At 42.2% G+C, this 21,418-nt stretch overlaps 1 long non-coding RNA gene across 3 annotated transcripts in view; it reads right to left on the minus strand.

The window, feature by feature from the left end:
* Positions 1–21,418, minus strand: part of LOC138754344 (uncharacterized) — a 98,259-nt gene that overhangs the window by 21,913 nt on the left and 54,928 nt on the right. For all 3 annotated transcript variants that reach the window (XR_011351679.1, XR_011351678.1, XR_011351677.1), the window contains one exon: positions 730–833. This is a non-coding gene — a long non-coding RNA (uncharacterized lncRNA). The remainder of the gene's footprint in view (positions 1–729; positions 834–21,418) is intronic.

Consider the following 21,418-nt stretch of genomic DNA (forward strand, 5'->3'; position numbering starts at 1 on the left):
TTCAGCCAGAAAGTGACGAATCTGGGGGAATTCATTGCCACAGATGTCTGTCAAGGCCAAGTTATTGGGTATACTTAAAGGAGAGCTTGGTAGGTTCTTGATTAGTAGAGGTGTCAAATGTTATGGGGAGAAGACAGAAGAATACAGTTGAGAGAAAAATAAATCAGCCACGATTCAAATAGTCAGTCAATTCTTCCCCTTTGCCTTACGGAAAAAAATTTAAATGATTTTTTTTTTCAGTTTGAGGGCATCAGGAGCCAGACCACAGATGGTGGAAACTGGACCAAAAAAAACATCTGCAGGAGGAAGCCAGCAGGTCAAGTGCCATCAGAGGGAGAAAAGTAATGATCAACATTTTGGGCCGGAACCTTTCATCAAGTCATCCTGAAAAGATGCTGGTGAACTGTTTTCATAAACCATTGCTGTGCTTCTGTTTAAATGTAACAATTTTGTTGGAACTGCATGCCTCAAGAGGTTACATCAGAAAGCAATTAAACATCTCTGTAGATATATGCAAGTTCAGGATGTACCTCTTGTTCGATATTCTCTGATCCAACAACCCCCATGGTCCAGCATATTTGAATCTGCTGACATTAGTACAAACTCCTTACAGACAGTGGAGGATTCGAAACCTGGTCCTAATTGCTGGTGCTGTAAAGGTGTGGCACTGACTGCTACGCTAACTATGTCACCCCATAATATTATTTCCTGTTTTAAGCTTTGTTCTACCTTTGATAAGTTGACATCGAATTCTGCTCCAATCCAGAATCTTCTCTCCAATATACCCCATGAAGTTTATGTTGTTATTTGTCAGCATTGTCTTGCGTGAACATCTGCAAAACAATTGGTAGATGCTGGAATTCTGAAATAAGAAAAACAAACACTAAAAACATTCAACAAGCCGGACAGCATCTGTGGAAAGAGTTATTCCATTTGCATTCAACCTGAAACATGAACAGCTTCCCTTTTCTCAGAAGCTGCCTGACCTGCTGAGAGCTTCCAACATTTTCTATTGTTATTTACATGACATTACTGGGTGTGAAATTAACTGCAGATGAAACTGTGCTCAGAGTAACCCTCAAGATTCAAGATTCCTTTGTTGTCATTGTTTTTAAAAAAAAAAGTGAAATATTGCACAGAATTTGCTTTAGACAGCTGTAAGGCAGACAGGTTTACCATTGCCAGATATTGCCCAAAGTGCCTCTTACAGTCAAAGAAAGAGAAGCAAAAGCGAGTCCCCTCAGTCATTGAGTGTCCGTGGATTTTCCCCCAGCACTGCCACACGCTCCGCAAACCTGGAAATAATACAGGTCTAAACACAGGGAGGATTGTGCTCTGTCTCCTAGCAGTTAAAAAAACAATCATTTTCATCATAATGGACCAGAATTAAATCAAAATATTGGTGTCATGTAACTTTGTGCCACTAATAAGCTACAGTAACTGTAAATTATACAAGCATAAACTGTAAAGGTATAATGAATCCATTATGGATAAATGAGAGCCTCCTGTATTATTTAGCATTGTCATTTTGTGTTGCAGTTACTCCGCATTCAACTGAAATTAATGAAAGAGAGTCATAATGTGATTCAGTCTACAAATGGCAGAAAATGATGTTATGAGACCCCATGTTTAACAGATGTCAGATACCCATTGTAGGGGGCCTGTTTGGTCGACATTATTGACTCATTAGACTAATGGTTTCTGTTCCTAGACTCTCATTTATATTACATCACTGATAGGTATTGGTGCACTTTGTTCTGCTTTAGTTCCATTTGAAGATCGAAATTACAGTTCATGTTATTAACCAGCAAACATTCAAGCAGTTGCTATGACATACCTGCTAATTAACCAAGGAGGGATTAACCCATTAATGGTGCATATCTGGGATGACTGCAGGAGTGTGCCTGGTGCAGTTCTGTGATTGTCCTTGTGGTGACCACCACATACCAAGCCCACGAGTCCAAGGACACAAGCATAGTCTCACACCAATGTAGAATCGATCCCATGCACCATATTTTGCCTTTTCCATTCTTTCTATTGTATTTTCGAAGGTCTTAAACCATTATAGCACAGTAAGACATCAGGTAGGGCTCTAGCCTCAGAGAGCCAGGTTGGCCACTGTTATTTATCCCTGGTGTCGGAAAGTGATAGGAGAATCAAAGTGATATTGGTGGATTGATGAGCATGTGAGGGAGAGGTGGCGAGAGAGAGAGGGAGATTCAATCCTGGCTTCTGTGCTGTCTGTGTGGAGCTTGCACATTCACCCTGGGACCACGTGGGTTTCCTCCAGGTGGTTCACATTCACTCCACATCCCAACATCTGTGGGTTAGGAGGTTAATTGGGCAGCTGTAAACATCTCCTATTGTGCATTTGGAAGTGGTTTGAATCCCATGCTGTCAGTAAGGAGTTTGTACATTCTCTCCATGCCTGCGTCAGCTTTCCCGGTGGGGGGGGTTCCGGTTTCCTCCCACCCTTCAAAATGTACTGGGGTTGTAGGTTAGTTGGGTGTAATTGACCAGCACAGGCTCATGGGCCAAAAGGGCCTGTTATCGTGCTGTATATATAAATGTAAACTTTTTAAAAGATTTCCCAATTCCTACATTTGCCATTCTGTTCATCCTCACTCGCTGACTGATCCCATTCCCACATTGATCACATCACCTTGTTTAGAATTTATCCCTATGGTCACTGCAGTTTCACCCAATCAGAGATAGCCCTTCCCTTCTCCACCGTCACTGCAGCATAACAAATATGCTTCCAGTTCTTATGAAGAGTCCTCAGTCTGAAATGTTAATTCTCTTCTTCTTTCCATAGACGTGGTCTGCTCTGCAGCATATTTTCCATTGGCGTAATTGGGTTCTCAGTGGTTGGCCTGGCTTCAATAGCTGAAGGGCCTGCTGCCCTGTATTATAACCCTATTTACCTGATTAATCTCTGGGCAGCATCTATGGGCAGAAATGGCCAGTTTGTCGTTCAGGCAAATACGTCCTGTGGGTCTGAGCTTGAACTTCCACTGATAACCGTTTCAGTTCCTTGTAGCACTCCTACACAGTTATTTATGTTTTTGACTTAACTATTGCCAGGTGAGGTCAAATGTAAATTTGAGAAACAATATATCGTATTCTTCCTGGACAGCCTTAAAACCAATGGTATCAACTCTGATTTTTCTAATTTTAAGAAACCCCCACCTCCATTTGATTCCACTAGTTCCATCTCCTCTTTATCTCTGATCTTACTTTTCTCTAACTTCTCATTTACCCCCCGCCCCACTCTTTGTCTACACCTCTCCCTTCTATCCAATATCCTATCACCTGTTGATCCCTTCTCATTCTCTTCCCCCTTTGTGTGCATAAAACCATCCCTTCCTATTTTAGTCTTGAGAAATGGCCCAGCCTGACCTACTGAGTTGCTGCAGCTTCTCATTGTTGGCTCAAGATTCCAGCATCAGTGTTTTTTTTAGTGTTTCTTGGGGTGTTTCGTGCATTGTGCACTGTGTGTTCCGATCCTGTGAACAGCCAACTGTGAAAGATGAGCAAATTGGTCACACTCGCTTGAATCTTGTGTGTGACCCGGAGCAGGGGCAAATGCGGCTGGGCAGCACAGTGTCCTGTCTGGTGTACAGCTGTGCGGCTGGGCAGCACAGTGTCCTGTCTGGTGTACAGCTGACTTCCTGACAATTGTTGTTCCTCTTAGGCAATGTTCAACAATGGGCCAGTAGCCATGCTGCCAGAAATATGCTTGCAATTGTGTGAGGGCCAAAATACAACTCATTATACATTGCTACAGTCTTCACTTCAATAAACTCAAAGCAGATTCAACCATGCACACATATGGGTCGTTGCGGTGGAACTATTTGCAAGCCTTGCCAACATTTTGTTGAATTATTTCCAGTCTTGCTTCTCCTATCTCGATTCTATTAGATCACAAGAGTGACATAAATTGTTCTCATGTCATGATGAGAGGATATGGGAACAGGATTAAGGAGTCGAAGTGGATACAGGTCTTGCTGAGCTGAGAGATTGTGGTTGTACCTCCCAATCACTTTATCTCCATCCTGTATTCTGACCCATTTTCTGTAATTTGTTTGACAATGGCTATGTTGGTGGCAAATTTATAGATTGCGTTGGAACCGAAAGGCTACACAATAGTAGAGGGAATAGTACAGGAGACTAAACACACAGCCTTGATGTGCCCCTCATGTTGATGGTGCAAATCTGTACTGATTGGATCTGCTGATATGGAAATTGAGGATTCAGTTGCAGAAGGATGAATGGAGTCCTTGATCCCTGAGTTTGATTATTAGCTTGTTGGTACGATGGTCTTAAATGCCAAGCTGTGGCCTTTGTCTCAGGATAGTGGAGTTTATAACTAGAGGTCACTGGTTTAAAGTGAGGGGAAAGATTTAAAAGGGATCTGAAGGCCAACCTTTTTTTTTACACACAGAGGGTGATGGATATAAGGAATAAAATGAACCAGGGGCAGGGTTGGCATAGCAGTTAGTGCAATGCTGATACAGTGACAGCGATTGGGACTAGGGTTCAAATGCTGTGCTGTCTGTAAGGAATTTGTATGGTCTCCCCATGACCTGCATGGGTTTTTCCCTTGGGGCTCTGGTGTCCTCGCTGCATTCAAGAATTTACCAGGGGTTGTAGGTCAATTGGGTGTAATTGGGCAGCATGGGGTCATGAGCCAAAAGGGCCTGTTACTGTGCTATATGACTAAATTTTAAAAAAAGCTTCCAGAGGAAACTGAAGATGTTCAAAAGTCACTTGGTCAGGAACATGGAAAGGAAAGGGTTCAAGGAGTATAGGCCAAATGCAGGCAAATGAGACTAGCTCTGATAGGGGATGAGTTGGACTGAAGGTCTGTGCTGAACAAATCTTGGTTCTGTCCTAATTCTACTTTATTCTTCCCTCATTCTCAGACTCACAAAGCATTTCTTGTATCATACACTCTGAAAGTGGACTGAATCTTCAGCTGAACCACATACAACAAACAAAATAATATTTAATAATCAGGTTTTAGATAAATTCCTTTATGAAAAATTTACATGGCATGAAGAAATGTTCTAGCGCTGCCTGCACTGTGGACCAAACATTCACAGAGGAGTTTCTCCAGCTTTGTGTTTTTGTTTATTTATGCATATTGTCAGGCATTCAAAGTTTGTGCAATATGAAAAAAAAACCACACAAATGCTGGAGGAACTCAGCCAGTCTCGCAGAATCCATAAGGGGCAAAGATATATAACAGACATTCTGGGCATGAGCCCTTCTTCAAGGTATAATCAAAAAGTAGACAGGTGTCTGAATTAAAGACTGGGGAGAGAAGGGGGGGAGAGAATGGGGGGGCAGGAGTCCAGACCAACAGACAAAAGGTGTTAAGTGGATATGGTAAGAGGAAAGGTGAAAATTGATTTTGGCCCTGTGAAAGGAGACGGAGGGATAGGGAAGAGAAAAAGACAGAACTAGAGGAAAGTATACAGAGAAATGAAGCTGGGGGGGGTGGGGGGGGAGGGCGCGTTGTCCAGACAGAAAATGAGGTGTTGTTACTCCAATTTGTAGGTGGTCTCAGTCTGGCAGTGCATGAGACCATGGACAGACATGTCAACAAGGGAATGGGATAGAGATTGAAATGTCGGTAATATATCTTTACCTCCTATGGACGCTGCAAGACTGGCTGAGTTCCTCCAGCATTTACTGTGTGTTTTTTCTACAATCACAGCCATGTTTCACTGTTGCAATATGGAGGTCAAGAATCCAGTAGTCTTGTATTAGAGAAAATGTTGTATTGCCAAGCACAATTACTGAGCAGCAGGTTTAACAACTGGAGCATGTACTAAAATATGAAATGAAAGGTTAACTGCTCAGTTTGTGTCTCTCAGTCTTCTGTGGAACCATCAAACACAGAATCTCTTGAATTGGTGGACACATTTTCCACTTGAAGGAAAGACTGTCATAATTGAGTAAGAAATCCATTTATACTAATGGATGAAGTGGTGTTCACGAAGAATGACCGGCAGAGTAACAGGCACCTCATACTGAATGTTTCTGATGTCACTCAATCATTTAAAGAATGTTAAGGAAGATTAACTTACCTCTCCCATCTGTGTCACAAGGGACTGGGATTCACAGTAAGAAAGAAGACTGATTGGAGCTGGATATAATCACATCTTACACAAGTGATCCTCAATGAAAAGGCAAGATTCAACAGCCTATTATTTGTAATATTCTTTGCAATGGAAAAAATGAACAGCTCTGTTTATTGGGGTGTGTCAGAGAACCAATATTTCATTCTACAGAATTGATTCCTGTAGTTTGTTGGAAGATATGTAACTGGAAGGCAGTTCCCAGCATCAGCAATGTGCCAAAATAACCTGATTGACCAGCAATGAATGTGCTGGTGAAATGGCAAGGAGATCCCTTCTTCAACTCTAAATCACAGTGGAACAGCAATTTTAACCCCTTGCATCAATGCTGGATCTAGGTGTTAGGTTGCAGATGCTGGAAACCTGGAATAAAACAGGAGACACTGAATTCTCAGGCTACATCTGGAGAGAGAGAGAGAGGAAAACAGAAATAACGTGGGAAGCTGTTGACCTTCCATTGGCACTGAACAAATCTTATACAAGCTGGAGAGGCTGGTTCTCTGAGCTCATTGAATTAAGTTAGATTTGGAGGGCCACAAAGTGTGCTATCTGAAGCTGAAGTGTAGGAGTTTTATTCGATGGGTGTAAGGAGCTAAGTCCAAAAAAATATTGGAATGGGAGTGAGTTGCAGACCTGTTCTGTAAAACAGTCTACCAACCTGTGTCCAGTTTCTCCATTGGGAAGGGTACCATATATCATGAGCACAGACTGCAGATGCTTCAGGGAAGGGGTTACCAGTTGAACGAAGGAAAAGATTCAAGAACTTTTCCAAAGCCCTCCTGAATAAATGCACCATCCCCACTTACTTCTGGGAATCCCTGGCCTATCTCTGCTCAAGATGGTGAAGGAGCATTTGGGACAGCACTGGGAACTGCAAGCCCACATGCCTAAAATGCACAGAGACCCAGCAGAAAGAGCACACTGCCTGAACACCCACCCACTCATGTGTGGTTCCTTCATTGGCCATATCAGGCCCCACATAACTGGAGTAGAAACAAGGCATCTTGAAACGTGCAGAGCCACCAAAGAAGAAGAAAACATACAAGTGAAAGGAGATGCAAAGATCAGGGAGCACCACTTCCACTGGAACCTAAAATGAAGAAGGCTAGCGACTTGGGAAGTACCAGGTGGGATTGTGGCAGGAAGTAGTGATGAGGCAACATCAATCTACATGCAGAATTGGCCAAAACTTCCACCAAACTAGACTGTCACATGTCCAGTTGAATTTGGAGAAGGATGGTTGATACACAAAAAGAATGAAATCAGCACCAAAGATGTCTCAAGCTACCAGATACTGCAATATACGGGTCAATGTCTATGTAATCACAATAATGTTCTGACTGACTCGAGCATTAAAGTGCATTTTTTAATTTAGAACCATAAAAGTGATTACACAAGCACAGTGCAAATCTCAGAGGAAGCTTCCATGCATTTTCACAGAAAGTAATTGAACTTAGATTTAAGGTAGATGTGAATGGAACACAAGCAGTCGATTTAAGGCGGAAGGAGTTTTGGAAGCAGGGAACCTAAAAGTATTGCAGTTTAAAGCATTCCCAGGCAACGTACACAAAGCCATCACATTAGTTACTGAAGAAAGTCAGGAAATAGAATTGGGGTAAAGGACAGGAAAAGGCATTCACTGACATAATAGAAAACCTGGAAAGTGAGCAGTTACTATGGTACTATTACGTGTGATTCTGTGAATTAAGCAGTAAAGGCTGGAGGTGGTGATACTGAAAGAACACCTATTAACATATATATAACAATTACAGCATGGAAACAGGCCATTAGGCCCTTCTAGTCCGCACCGAACCAAACACCCCTCTCTAGTCTCACCTCCCTGCACAATGCCCATCACCCTCCATCTTCTTCTCATCCATATACCTGTCCAACCTTTTCTTAAATAATACAATTGACTCCGCCGCCATTATTTCTCCCGGAAGCTCATTCCGCACGGCTACCACTCTCTGAGTAAAGAAGTTCCCCCTCATGTTACCTCTAAACCTCTGCCCCTTAATTCTTAACTCATGTCCTCTTGTTTTAATCTTTCCTCCTCTTAACGGAAATAGTCTATCCGCATCCACTCTGTCTATCCCTTTCATAATCTTAAATACTTCTATCAAATCCCCTCTCAACCTTCTACGCTCCAAAGAATAAAGGCCTAATCTGTCCAATCTCTCCCTATACTCTAGATGCTTAAACCCAGGTAACATTCTGGTAAACCTTCTCTCCACTCTCTCCACTCTGTTTATATCCTTCCTATAATTAGGCGACCAGAACTGCACACAGAACTCCAAATTAGGCCGCACCAACGTCTCATACAATCTCAACATCACCTCCCAACTCCTATATTCCATGCAATGATTGATAAAGGCCAGCATACTAAAAGCCTTCTTCACCACTCTATTCACATGAGTTTCTAGCTTCAGGGAACGATGTACCGTTACTCCTAAATCTTTCTGCTCTTCTGTATTCATCAATGCTCTCCCATTTACCACCTATGTCCTGTTCTGAATCTTCTTACCAAAATGAAGCACCTCACACTTATCAGCATTAAATTCCATCTGCCATTTTTCAGCCCACTTTTCTAAGCAGCCCAAATCCCTCTGCAATCCTTGAAAACCTTCTTCATTATCCACTATTCCACCTATCTTAGTATCGTCTGCATATTTACTAATCCAATTCACCACCCCATCATCGAGATCATTAATGTATATAACGAACAACAATGGGCCCAATACAGATCCTTGAGGCACACCACTGGTCACCGGCCTCCAACCTGACAGATAATTATCCACTACCATTATCAGAGAGCAAGTGAAACTGGGCTCAGGTCAAAAAAGAAGCATAAGGAGTTACCTTTGGAGTAAAACTGCGCATGGTTGACATAGCAGTTAGCGCAATGCTGTAACAGCACCAGCGATCGGATCTGGGGTTCAAATCGCACGCAGTCTGCAAGGAGTTTGTACGTTCTCCTCCTGTCTGTGTGGATTTCCACCAGGGGCTCCAGTTTCCTCTCACCCTTCAAAATGTACCAGGGATTGTAGATCAATTGGGTATAATTGGGCGGCATGGGCTAGTGGAACAAAAGGGCTTTTTACCGTGCTGCATGTCTAAAAAAAATTAAAATAAAATAAATGGTTGTAGCCATACCTACTGAGCAGAAATTTTACTCTAGTTCAATTGTAATGAGATATTCCTCAACCCAACTTGACAACGGGCATGTCCAGAATTCAAAAGCGGGTTATTCCATTGTTTCATTATGCAGACATAGTTTCAAATGTCGATGTAGGAAACAACATGTGATTGCAGATGTATTGTTAAGGTTACCATATGAGAATTCATATGTAGTGTGAAGGCAAATTCTTCATATTAAAAATTATGCCAAATTTCTTGTGATAATCACAGAAGCATTCAAGAGAGAAGGTAAGAGTTTGATCTGAAACTTGTTTACATGGATGGACTGAATCAGACAAATGTCCAAGTGAAGACTTTAGAACATCTATTCTCAATGGGGCCACAGCATATTTAAGTTGGCGGGGGGGGGAGGGGGTGGGGGAACTGTCACGTATTGAAATCATTTTTTTGTTTTTTTTGTGTAGTCGGTAGGAGAGAATTATGTAAGAAACCAACTAAATGTCTGGTTCACAGGTAAGGGACCCCATAAACTTGAAGCACAGTCCCAAGAATATCATAGCAAAAAAATAATTTTAAAATTAAATTTTTAATTTTTAAATTTAGATATACAGCACAGTAACCGGCCATTTCAGCCCACAAGTCCAGGCCACCCAATTTACAGCCAATTAACCTATATCCCCGGTAGGGTTTGAACAGTGGAAGGAAACCAGAGCCCCTGGGGAAAACCCACCCAGACATGGAGACAACGTACAAACTCCTTAACAGACAGCATGGGAGTCGAGCCCCAGTCCATCCCTATCATTGGTGCTGTAAATGCATTGCGCTAACCGCAATGCCCACTGTGCCAAGGTTGAGAATGGCTGCTTTAGATTGCTCTATAACTGGCAATATGAGTTCTCAAAGAAACAAGGTCATGTTAAATGGTGACAGGGAGTTATCGTCAATGGAGCAAAAAACAACTGCTGCAAAAACTCAGTGGCCAAGCAGAATGGTGAGAGTGGGGATGGAGGGGAGGGAACTGTCCTGTTTCATCTTCTGATGCAGTGTCTCAACCTGAAGTGTCAGCAGTTCCTTTGACACCCCCATGGATGTTGCTTGGTCTGCTGAGTTCCACCTGCAGTTTTTTTTATTTTGCTTTGGACTCCAGTATCTGGAGTCTCTTACATCTCTGTCGTACATTGGATGTTGGGAAGTTTCTGATATCATGAACATGAAGCAATAGATTCTACGTTTATAATATTGGGCTGGATCAGACAGGGCAGCACGGTTGCCGTAGTGGTTAGCGCAACACTGTAACAGCGCCAGTGATCGGGACTTGGGTTCGAATCCCGTGCTGTTAGAGGTTTGTTCATTCTCTGTGTGGGTTTTCCCTGTGGGTCCCTGGTTTCCTCCCACCGTTCAAAATGAACTGCAAGGCTGCATGTGCTCATGGGCCAGAATGGTCTGTAACTGCACTGTATGTCTATATATTATATAAAAATTTTAATTTAATTTAATAAAAGTCTCGAAGATCCAAAAGTATGTTGTCAAGATTGGAAAGTTAGAATGGTGAACACAGCTTGAGACAATAAACAGGTGTTGTATTTGTGGCACGTGGCCTGTACATGAATTGCATCATTCTGGGGTTGCTTCAAAGTTCCATGGTTTAAGTCCGTTCAAGCGAAGTAAAAAGCTGGGAAGTGCTGCCTTAAAGTAACACTGAGGCAGTCCTCAAATGCTCTGTGAATTCCTGCTTCTGTGCAAGTGTCCTATTTTCCCACTGTGAATTAATACATGAAAGTGACTCAGCAGGTCACACATCATTCATAGGAAGCAAATATATATGACCAACATCTCGAGCCTGAGTCCTTTATCGAGGTATGAGCAAAAAGCAGGCAGCCACCTGGATAAAAAGGTGAGGGTTGGAGGGAAGGGGCCGGGAGAAGAGCACCAGCCACAGATCCTCACAATTTTACACACACACACTCGTACCCACACACACATCTTCAGAAAAACACGCACACACATCACATCCTCAGAAACACCCACTCACACCCCTCAAAAACACACACACATCCTCAGAATCACATCCTCAGAAACACACACACACACACACACACACACACAAAGTGACATTGTTCTTGACCATTTTTGCAGATAACTCACTAGAAAACAACATAGCTAGCAGAAAACAGGTGGAAGGATTGTAGTCAAACTGCAAATATCACTGATAGATGCTCTCCATCTGGAGCAAGTACACACAAAAAGCCATCATCTGTGGCTGCAAACCCTTGGATTTAATATGACTTAACTTAATTTCATTTTAAGTCCCAACATTCCACGAGTTACTGAATGTCACATTTATTAGGAAATCATACTGGAAAAGCATCAGCAGGGAAAAGATTAAAGAGACAAGGTCCTCCCTCTCTGGGGATCATTCACTGGTAAAGATAGCACAGGGGAATCTGATACATCTGTCTTCCTCAATAAATCATTGAACTCACTCTACCTTGGCAGGCACGCCAGACTGATAAAAACAACACAAACACTGCATGGCTGGGGAGTGGAGGGAAACTGTGAAAGAAAGAGGCTACTTAAATAGTTCAGATCAGTCACTTACCTTATCTCTAAGTTCTTTAAATTAGTTAAGCTGAAAATGAATGATCAGTATTACTCCATGAATGCTTTTCACTGCAGATTGTGCAGTTTCATGTCAGGATAGAATAATTTGCAAAAGGCAAGATACATACCAATCTTGTATCTTTTTTTAAAGCAAAAATAGACTTTATTCGTAAAAGGAAACCTGCTCAAAGTCTCTTCCCACACTTTCGTATCCATACATTTCCATTACTGTACATTGCTACATTCATTAATATTCACAACATTGCCAGCACTGTGGCACCTTGTTGTTACTCCCCCCCGTCATTATTCCACCGGGAAATAGATGTCCGGTAACGGAAAGACTAGACTCTGGTCCTTCCCCACAGCACCCTCGAGCCTCAGTGCATCCCTCAGCATGAACTCCTGCAGCCTGGAAGGTGCCAGTCGACAGCATTTTCGCACAGACATCTCCTGTGCTGAAAGGCCATGTTTTGGGTGCTTTGAGGAAGGAGATCTTGTATCTGGGATTTTTCAGTTCATACGGTACTTTTGCAGTGTAGTCCTTGTTGAACATATGGCTGCCAATTTATGGACAGTAAACTCCCACATTTAATGATATTATAATTAACAGGTTTAGTCACGGTGAGTGGTAAACATTGTCTGGGAGACTGTGAAATACCACTACTCCAAACTTGTGGATGCAAACATCTGAAATAGTCATGTTCACCAGATGTGTATTAATGGCTGATCTTTAACCTCAGCACCATTTTGCTGGGTGCTACACTATGTCCAGATTTCCTTAATATCTAAAAAAAATTGATCAATGTCCTGAACATAACCAACAAGAGCAGCCACAGCCAATTTGGTTTTGGGCTTCTCAGGGTTCACCACTGTATGTAAGAAGAAGTATTTTTTCCTCTTTCTCCTGAGTGGCTGGCCCTTTATTTTGAGACTGTGGCCCCTGGTTCTAGGCCTGCCATATTGACCCTGTTAAGCCCATGACTATAGACAATACCTGACTTGCTGAATCCCTTCAGCTACTCATTGTTTGCTCAAGATTTCAGCATTTGCAGTTTTGTGTTTCTCCGTTGTTCTGCTCCACTGTGCACTCTCGATAAAAGGGTCCTTGCCCAACACGTTGACTTACTTATTTCTACCCATAGAAGCTGCTTGAAGTACTGGGATCCTCAAGCTTCTCATTGTTTGTATAAGGGGGACAATTAGTGTCCACCCACAAGGGCAAAAGTTGCAGGTTTAACATCTCATCCCCAAAGATGATTCTTCTGGCAGTGTGTGCATGGACAGTTAGCCTAGATATTTTCCTGTGAGCCAGTCTTCTTGTTATGACCAAGAACAAGAGATATCTTCTCACAAGGACCAATGCTACAGATTTTTATTTTGCGCTTGGACAATTGTGGATATTTGTTATAGATTATTTTTGTACTTATTGTCTCTTTTTAATTCAGTTAAGCATATTATTGTAGTTGTTTTTACAAAGTACCTGCTTAGCTGCACTAAATAAGAATTTCAGTGTCTATGTACATTGTACAATGTATATGGAAATAAACTCATTGGACTGAACAACAACGATTTTGCTTCCTGAACATTTATGGATTTTGGAATGCTGATCACAAAAAAATCACTTTAAAATGTTGTTATCATGCACTGATTTTTAGATACAACTTATTCTTGTGATTTCCTGTCACATTTAAGTCTGTTTCAAGAATACAAAACCATGAAGTGCAGCGTATCATTGAGAATTTGTTTTCTGCGTCCGCACTTGGATTTCTTCCCCGCTGATCTTAGTGCAGCCTGTGAGGAACATGGTGAAAGGTTTCACCAGGACATTGTGATCATGAATGAACAAACTCAATGTGTCAGTATCATTATGTGATTAAACAGGCTAAATTCAATGAAAGCTCATTTAATGTTTCTCCAACTCCCTACGTGATACAGCAAATCTGAAAATAACTTTGTGTTCAGCTTGAAGTTGTCTATCATAATATGCAATTTTATTTCAGGAAGCAAACCTTTTGAAAACAATTGTTGTCCAGTGTTATCATTAGTAGCAATGTTACCCCAAGGCAACAGGACTGTGTAAAACCTGTGGAAGTTTCCCAAGGGTGGAACTAAAGACTGAAGTACAGCTGACAGAGATGTCTATAGGTCTCATACCCGAGTGTTGTCACCTCCATTGAGGAAAGGTGCATTATTCTAGGCAGATTCGCCATCCCACCACCCAAACGCCTTCCTTTCTTATATCCTCCAAATCCCCAGAACTCTAGCAGTGTGTAACCCATTTCAACTCCTCTCCCTGTCTTTGTTGGTCTGGACTCCTCCCTCTGCCAGTCTTCAGTCTTTATTCTGACGCCTTCCTGTTCTTTGTTTATACCTTGAAGAAGGGATCAATCCTGAAACTTCGGTAATATATCTTTACCTCCTATGGATGCTGTGAGACCGGCTGAGTTTCTCCAGCATTTCTGTGCGATTTAACCTATTTAACTAACCTGGGGCCATGGACAAGATTTACGAAAATAGCGTCACTAGCTGAAGGAAAAGAAAATATCTAAGAGAAAAAGTAAAACAGCTTTTTTTTTGCTGTGAAGAATGCAGCAAATTAAAAAGATGTGGCATTAAGTTACAGCTTGCACGCAGCTCCTACAGATGCCAAAGATCAAGGAAATAGAAGCATGTCATTGATAATTTTTGTCCCGGTTTTTGTTGATCCAGACGCATCTGGTCTGATATTTGAGGGACATACTGATGGCACTGCTATCTTAGTCAACTTTGTCAACAAACTAAAAAGCTGCATTATGATTTCAAAGCTAACTTATTGTAAGCATCTTGGGAGGAATACTGAAATGGATTAATAAATGTGACTTTAAAGCATCTGGTATAACAGCCAGATGTGGGGCACATGTTGCTCACTCCTTTGAATGAGAAATAAAAAAGATAAAAAGGAAATTTTTCACTTTGTAATATGTTTAGTGGTCAAATGATAGGTTAAGTGATAAAATAAGCCACATGAAAAACAGACAAATTCACCACTTGTCCATAGTTATGCCTTTCACATAACATATCTACATCAGCCCTCAAAGCTACAACAAGCATTCTTTAAGCAATGAAAAATAGCAAGATGTAATCTTTTAATCATTCAAGTCTGTTTTCAAGTTATTTATCTCACTGGTGGATTTTATTAACTATTGTGTTTTATACATTTTCAGGGAACATTTGTTCGTATTCCATCATGTCAGGTGTACGATGAGCTCCAAGATACGTGGTTGTATGTTTACTTCTTTTCCAGAGATTAAAGTATAAAACAATAGCCAGGCTGATCATCTAAGCAGTACAGAGGGGGTCCCATCTTGGATAGTACAGGAATGTGAGAGCAGAAGAGGATGTGAGAATTATTATCAGCAAGGATTGGCCAGAATATTATTCCTTCTGTAGAAGAGGAAGAAATTGAGGGAAGATTTAATGGAAGTGTGAAAGAATTAAGTGAAGCTTGAAAATAATGGATTAGAAGGACTTATTTCCTACATCAAGTAAGTCAATAACTTTGGACATAAATGTAGATGATTAGAAAGGGAGCTGAGGAAACTACTTTTACTCATGGAGTTGGGCCTGGAATTGGTTTGATGGTTCAAGTAGACACTACTTGATTTTTTAATTTAGATATACAGGCCATTTCGGCCCATGAGCCCATGCTGCCCAGTTATATAAAATTGACCTACCACCAATGGAACATTTTGAATGGTGGGAAGAAACCGGAGCACCAGGAGGAAACCTATGCAGATACAGGGAGAACGTATAAATTCTTAAAGAGACGGCAGGATTCAAACCCAAGTATCTGACGCTGCATCAGGATTGCGCTGACCGCTACACTAATCGTGCTGCCCTTGAAAGGATGTTTGGGGCAGAAATCCTCATCAGACGTAAAAAATATCTGAAGAACAGTGGCCCATAGATTGTCTGGGAAGTGGATTTATTGCCAACAATCTATTTTGCATCCTAGGTAAGGCCAACTATTTGCACCACCCCCCCCCCACCAAAAAAATTGCCAACTTCGATGTTCAAACACAGATGTTTTGTGGAAAAAATGAAAAGCACAGAACTTGAAACTGCTAAATTTATTTTAAATTGCAAGAATAAGTAATACATCGGTCTTTGATTATCTTTCTCAAATACAAAAGAAAATATTTTGGCACACAGATCACTTTGAACTAAAGGGAACTCAGTTGAATGCATACCTCCGGCAAAGGAAACACTCATGAAGTAAAACCTTTTACTTCACACACCTTAAAGTCCATTTTATTTCCACAGGATGCAGTATGAAAATGCCCCTTTGGCCCACCAAGTTTGCTCTGAATTTCCCGCAACCATTTTTACAAATCTATGCTCTTCCTTTTTTTATTTTCCCACATTTCTATCATTTACCTCCAGTTTCTACAACTCACTTACACAAGACAGAAAATGGCCAATAATCTATCTGCCCACATCTTTGAAATTCGAGTGGAAAATGAAGCATTCAGAGGCAGCTCACGTGGTCACAGGGAGAATGTGTGAACTGCGCGCGCGCGCACACACACACAGAGCCAGAGTTCAGGGTAGAGCCAGACCGCTGGAGTTGTGAGGTTGTAGCTCTATTAATTGCACCACTGTGAGACAGCATCAATAATAAAGTTGATTACATGTCTCTTAAAGAACTGCCTAGGAGGAGGGTATCTCCGTATTACACAACAACTGTGAGAACGTGCAATACATTGATAGACAACCCTGAGCAAAATGTAGCTATATAATTACACATGGCTTTGCACATGGAAATTCAAGAATACTTTGCTGTTAGTCTGTCTTTTAAAATTCTCATGTTTTATGAAACTTGGACAACTAGGGAAAACAAAATCATTAATATAGCAACAAAAAATTGTTGCATTGATTCCTTTTAAGAATTTATATATTTTTTTTATTTCTGATCTATGAATATTGATAGTTATTCTGTTCTTAGAAACCATATAGTACCAGTCGTGAGCTATCCTTAATAAGTTACCCTGGACCATCTTGCTTGGTTCCTCTTCTCATGAATTCTTCTTTTCTTTGGCTTGGCTTCGCGGACGAAGATTTATGGAGGGGTATGTCCACGTCTGCTGCAGGCTCATTGGTGATTGACAAGTCCGATGCGGGACAGGGAGGCACGGATGCAGCGGTTGCAAGGGAAAATTGGTGGGTTGGGGTTGGGTGTTGGGTTTTTCCTCCTTTGTCTTTTGTCAGTGAGGTGGGCTCTGCGGTCTTCTTCAAAGGAGGTTGCTGCCCGCCGAAATGTGAGGCGCCAAGATGCACGGTTGGAGGCGATATCAGCCCACTGGCGGTGGTCAATGTGGCAGGCACCAAGAGATTTCTTTAAGCAGTCCTTGTACCTCTTCTTTGGTACACCTCTATCTCTATGGCCAGTGGAGAGCTCGCCATAGAACACAATCTTGGGAAGGTGATTGTCCTCCATTCTGGAGACGTGACCCACCCAGCGCAGTTGGGTCTTCAGCAGCGTGGATTCGATGCTTGCGGACTCTGCCAGCTCGATTACTTCGATGTTGTTGATGAAGTCATTCCAATGAATGTTGAGGATGGAGCGGAGACAGCACTGACGGAAGCGTTCTAGGAGCCGTAGGTGATGCCGGTAGAGGACCCATGATTCAGAGGTGAACAGGAGCATGGGTATGACAACGGCTCTGTACACGCTGATCTTTGTGTGTTCCTTCAGGTGGTTGTTTTTCCAGACTCTTTTGTGTAGTCTTCCAAAGGCGCTATTTGCCTTGGCGAGTCTGTTGTCTATCTCTTTGTCGATCCTTGTATCAGATGAAATGGTGCAGCCGAAGTAGGTAAACTGGTTGATCGTTTTGAGTTCTGTGTGCCCGATGGAGATGTGGGGGGCTGGTGGTCATGGTGGGAGCTGGCTGATGGAGGACCTCAGTTTTCTTCAGGCTGACTTCCAGGCCAAACATTTTGGCAGTTTCCGCAAAACAGGACATCATGCGCTGGAGAGCTGGCTCTGAATGAGCAACTAAAGCGGCATCGTCTGCAAAGAGTAGCTCACGGACAAGTTGCTCTTGTGTCTTGGTGTGAGCTTGCAGGCGCCTCAGATTGAAGAGACTGCCATCCATGCGGTACCGGATGTAAACACCATCTTCATTGTTGAGGTCTTTCATGGCTTGTTTCAGCAACATGCTGAAGAAGATAGTAAAGAGGGTTGGTGCGAGGATGCAGCCTTGCTTCACACCGTTGTCAATGGAGAAGGATTCAGAGAGCTCATTGCTGTATCTGACCCGACCTTGTTGGTTTTCGTGCAGTTGGATAACCATGTTGAGGAACTTGGGGGGGCATCCGAGGCGCTCTAGTATTTGCCAGAGCCCTTTCCTGTTCATGGTGTCAAAGGCTTTGGTGCTCCTATAAAAAGGGGCTAGTCATGGACTGACCAACTCTTCTTGATGAAATTTTAATAAATTGCTCAAACTAATGTTAGAATTATTGGAACAATAAATGTAAATATCTCACTTATTCAAATAACCAAATACATTTAGGCTTACATGGGACTCCCCTCAGCTGTTGGCCTACAGGCACACACTGGAGCACCCAACACTGACTCTGAACCCTCTCCTCGGCCTACAGTGCCCGCTGAGGTCTTCTCCCTAGGCAGCTGCCTAGTTGGCCTAATGGTTGTGCCAGCCCTGCCAATAATGCTTCTTGGCTAGCACAATGGAAAGGGCTGAATGGAGTTGCCCGAGTTGTAGATTTCTATGGATCTAGATTTCTTAGGCATTTATTTTTCCTTTTTTTCCCAGAAATTTGCTTTGAATTAATTCCAAGATTAAATGTCTAGTTAGAAGCAAATGTTCCCCTCCATTAATTTCTAGTTAAAGCCGTTCTGTTAGAACACTCAGAACATCGTTTACATCATCTTCACACTGTTGAAAATGTTAATCTGTTAATTGTTCATCTAAAGTAGGTCATCTTAACAGCTCATTACTACCTAACTATTATGCTGTGTAACAGGTGGAAATGTCAGTTAAGGTCCCACAAATCATCTTATTATTAAATATATATGTTAAAATAGAAAATTATATTAAAGATGCTTCTGAAGCAGCTTAAATAAGGCAGACTCTACTCTTGCCCATGGATCCTGCTCAATTATATAAATGGAGTGGCACGGTTAGCGCGGTGCTGTTACAGCGCCAGTGATTGGGACCATGGTTCGTATCCCATGCTCGCTGTAACGAGTTTGTACGTTCTCCCTACGTCTGCATGTTTTCCCCGGGGTGGGGGGGGGGGGAATGGTTTCCTCCCATTCTTCAAAATATACCAGGGGTGTAGATTAATTGGGTGTAAACTGGGCAGCATGGACTTGTAGGCTGAAATGGCCTGTTACCATGCTGTATTTGTCCAAATCTAAAAATTTAGGTTAAAAAAATTGGGGGAGGATATAAATTTGGTGATTTTTGTTGAACATTCATTATGATTTCAGGGATCACTGTCCGAATTTCTTCCTTTTGTGATTTGTGGATAATTTGTCAATTGAACAGACTGTCACTTGCAATATTAAAGTAAACCATGTCGGAGTGAATGGAACTGATAGACAAACTGGAGGTTAATGGGCTTGCATTGAGTCAACAGGGGAGGACCAGTGTAAAAGAGTGTGTGCTTCACATCCAGTCCCTCAGCTTATATTGTGCCTCAAGGATGACATTTCTTCTCCAGGTGCATGGGGTCTGAAGTGGTTGAGGAAGTTCTTGACAAGACAGGTAGATGGATAGGTACATTTAGCATTCCAATGTTCTCCCAGTAAAGTTCTCAAAGACATCCCAAATACTCCTTCTCGATGTTGTGTAGACATTGGCCAAGAATCTCCAGGAGTCATAGGGACCTGACAATTTTTCAAGGAGGCTTTGAGAATATCCTCATATCTTTTCCTCTGACCACCTGGTAATGGTTTCCCGTGGCAGTAGACTGATCCGATAGTATGGAATCATGTTTGCCAGGCTGTGTTTTCTTGATTACAATTTTTTGCATTACTGATAATTAGAAATTCTCCCTGGCCCACAGGAAAAAGAATCTCAGGGACATATGTGATGTCATGTATGTATACTCTGACAATAAATTGAACTTTGAACTCAGGGCTGGGGTGTTTGTCTGGAATGGGTCACCACCAAGGTTTGATTATTCCAAAATTGAATTTGGTGAATTTTGCAGAGACAGCATTGGTGGTATGCTACCTGTGCCTTGAAGTACCAGTAGCAGCTAGTCCAAGTCAGAAGCATTCAGGAGGGCAGGGGCACTTGCCAGCTATGCCCTGGGTTTTGTGCTATGCTTGATGTCTTAATCTTCAAATACATTTCTTTTTCAGATTGTCAACAACTGGTGCACTGAATATGTTGATGAGTTTCATTATCAAATCAAGTTTATTGTCAATCAATGACTCAAGTACAACACGACAACAGCATTCGCTGGTTCTCTGTGCAAAACGCGCAGACACACAATCAGACATAACACATATATGGACAAACAATACATATGCAGAACATATGCTGGTTCTGTGAATATGAGAGTCTCAGATGGTTAGTGAGAGTAGTTCCTTTGGTCACAGTATTTTCACTGCCCATGGGAAGCTGTTCCTCAGCCTGGTGGTTCTGACTCTGATACCCCTGTATTTCTTTCCCACCTGTATCAATGTCACCTTCATTGGGAGATGACCCTAGAGAAGTTCTGTTGCAGTGAATGGCCAGACCAAGCTTCAATGCAAGAGATGCCATTTCTGCACTTCACAGAATGTGTTTTCTAGATGGCCATTGACCCTACGAGAGGGTTCATCATATTTTTCATCCTCCAGGGTGTCTAGCCACCCTCCACACAGGGAAGCCTGTTTGGGAAGCCAGTTAGGTCGCCAACCACCCAACCATGTGACAGGAAGTATTGGTACCAGTACCAGGAAGACATGGTACCAGTAGCATTCAGTCATTGATTTGACCATACCATTCTGTGACCAAAAAAGTGAAGGTCACTTTCTGAAGGCAGAAGAAGTACTGTGCTTGGGTGGTGACCAGAGTGAGAGTCACTTGAGTTCAGCTGACCCACAGAAAGGGTTCTGGAAGCTTTGTGAGCATCACTTGCTTTGTGTCCCCAATGTCAAAGAAGAGGGAAGTTTTGGTTTGCACTCGTCTAAAAAGGGCATTTTGCTGGAAGCACCTCCACAAGGATTTCATGAGTTAATCAATATTCTGTCACCCCCCTCCCCAGGTCTCTTTCATCCACTTCATGAACTACTAATTTCATCTAAGGGCTGTGTGTCGCATCTGCGGCCTGCATGCCTTATCCATCTAAAGCCTGTGTGTCCACTCATATGCCACCTTAAGTAATCTCTTACTAACCCAGCACATGCTCTGTTCTCGTTGCTCTCTTACAGAGTGCCTATGGCATAGGATGTGAGTGGGGGAAAAAAAAGTTGAGAAGCACTGATCTATGCAGTATACCACCACCACATACTAGATGGGCCAAATAGCCTGTTCTGT

The sequence above is a fragment of the Narcine bancroftii genome, chromosome 2 (genome assembly GCF_036971445.1).
Source record: "Narcine bancroftii isolate sNarBan1 chromosome 2, sNarBan1.hap1, whole genome shotgun sequence".
Lineage (NCBI taxonomy): Eukaryota > Metazoa > Chordata > Chondrichthyes > Torpediniformes > Narcinidae > Narcine > Narcine bancroftii.